Raw genomic sequence first — 2,500 nt, 5'->3', positions numbered from 1 at the left:
ACAGGGTCATACAGGCTGCCATAGACTTCCATAGGAGAAGAATAATAAAACTAATGATTCCAATATGTGCCCCACTAAAGCGGAACTGAAAACTAAACAAAACAAAACTTTATATCTCTCTCAGCTCTACCATGTCCATGTTTGTCTGCACGTCTGACATCAGGGACTCAACACGAAAGAGACGAACATTTGGCTGAGAGGCGAAACTCCACTCTGCTCAACTGGCCTTTGCCGATCGAGAGCAGAATGCTTAATCCTCATGCCTACATCTCCCAGAATCCCCAGCTAAGCCATGGCAGCATGCCCAGATACAGCAATGAAATTACACAGAATCTAATTTGTATTACAGTCTTTTTTGAAAATTTTCAGATGCCAGATGCCTCTAGAATTGAGCTTCCCAAGCAGACATGAAGGAACAATGATGGCCTGTGATTGGTCATTGTCTCTGTAGACCTGCCCCCCCTCAGCAGGTGAAAGGTCCAATGCCACCTATGAGGATGCAGCCTGTGGCACAGGAGAGCTCCTATTGGTCAATTCTCATGAGGGTTGAGATCCTTTGTTTTTTCGCTCCATGGGAACATAATTTGATTAATTATCAGGCTTAATGAAAACTGGCGAGCATGTGTTCGAGGTGTTGACTGGTTCACGGACCTTAATGAACGGCCAAACTGCTCAATCCAGCTCAGCTGGAAGGAGATGCCACACACCTCACTGCCATCCCAGGGTTGTGTCCGAATCAGCCTCCTAACTACAGTGTCCTCAAAGTATGTACTGTCGACTAAGCAAACTGCATACTGTTTAGTGCTTACATTTTAGTATGAAACATAAAAAACATGGCATTGTCCAACCATGCTGTGGAAGAGCTGTAAGCTGTTCTGCACAGTCCAGCGCGAGTACCGCCCATCCCTGCCCCAAAGTATCCCAGCATCCTTTTGGGCCCGGGTGAACTGTTTTCCCGACGTAAGGATTGACCCTGCTGTTGTATTTATGTGCAGCTGACAGAGTGGAACGCCACCACGGGACTCCGTTATCAGACTGTGTCAGTAAGCAGTGCGGTCTTCAGGCGTGTGTGACTGAGGATAATTAGCCTTTATTCCGCTTCTCACAGCCTCCTGGAGGTAAGTGGCCCCTCAGGGTCCCCCGTGAAAGGCATCACCAGGGCTGTGCCTCAGAGAAGACAGGAGAGTACTCCCCAAAGCAGTGCCAGCCGGCCCTGGGACCCGACCGACTGTTCCGCAACAACACCTCACCGTAATATCAGCTCAATATCGCCGTAACAACACATCAATATTGCTGTGATTGCACTTCAATATCACTGCAATATCACCATCATCACCAATAATAGCTCGATATCACTGTAATAACATCTCAGTAACACTGTAATAACAGGTCAATATTGCTGTAATAACACCTCAATATCATAGTAATAACAACATAGTAACACTGTAATATCACTGTATTAACACCCCAACCCCAGGATAATAACCCTCAAGATCACTATAATAACACCTCAATATCACTGTAATAACACCTCAATATCATAGTAATAACACCTCAATATCACTAATACCGCCAGCCCACACCGCCCGCGTAATGCCACGCACAACACCACTGCAGCTCCGCTATAACACCTCTACTTGTTTAATCTTAATAGCCTTTTATCTTTCATGAGGACGTAAGCACTGTGTGAGAACTGTAGGGGTTGCAAGTTCAAATCTCAGCACTGGAAGACTCCCCTCGGCATGGGCCCAGCCAGCGGAGGGGTTGGGGCTGTGCCCAGATGAGTGTCTGTTCCCTGCCTCAGCACCCTGGACTGCAGCCTGCAGCTTCTCATCAGTGCCTTGACATTTCAGGACCAAGGACAGAGCATCCAAACCTCAGCTCATAAAAATGCACTAGACTTCTGCCTTTAGCAGCTGTTTAATCCAGAGCGATTTATCCTAGGCTTTTTTAAATGATTTACCTTTCTGGGACAAAATTCCCAGAGGTTGCAGAAAAAACATCCACAATCAAATACCGAAGCAATGCGATCGGTTTACAAAGTGAGTAAAATGCAACATTCTACAGACCAACTTCGGTTGACTTTTAGATGATGACTATGATTATATGATGAAACTATGTTATAGAAAATCCTCACGAGACCAAGCTGAATCATGTTGAAATTAAAATATTTTCTAAAATATTATAGATTTTATTTGTATTGAAAGTCTCTTGTAGCATAGTTCCAGCATCATAGGATACATGGTTCTTGAGATTACGAGCAGAGACTCCACTACAGGTGAAAAAAAGAACAGTCAGGTCTTCAGAGGTTAAAGCAGGAAGAACTGCGATCTGAGTTTCTTTGTGCTCTGACTGAATTTGCATTCGCATGCAGATACGATGCAGGAGAAATCTCTCTCTCTCTATCTTTCTCTCAACAATCCATCTCTTTCTTTCTCTATCTCTCACTGTTTCATTCTTTATAAATCACTCTCTCTAATCATTCTTTAGTTTTCCTTTT

At 44.4% G+C, this 2,500-nt stretch overlaps 1 pseudogene; it reads right to left on the bottom strand.

Moving 5' to 3' along the window:
- The window catches only part of LOC133133581 (roundabout homolog 2-like), a 113,222-nt pseudogene that overhangs the window by 101,930 nt on the left and 8,792 nt on the right, over positions 1–2,500 (bottom strand).

Source organism: Conger conger, chromosome 7 (assembly GCF_963514075.1).
Source record: "Conger conger chromosome 7, fConCon1.1, whole genome shotgun sequence".
NCBI classification, from domain to species: Eukaryota; Metazoa; Chordata; class Actinopteri; order Anguilliformes; family Congridae; genus Conger; species Conger conger.
The sequence above is the reverse complement of the archived record's forward strand: the minus strand, read 5'-3'. Positions and strand labels throughout refer to the sequence as shown.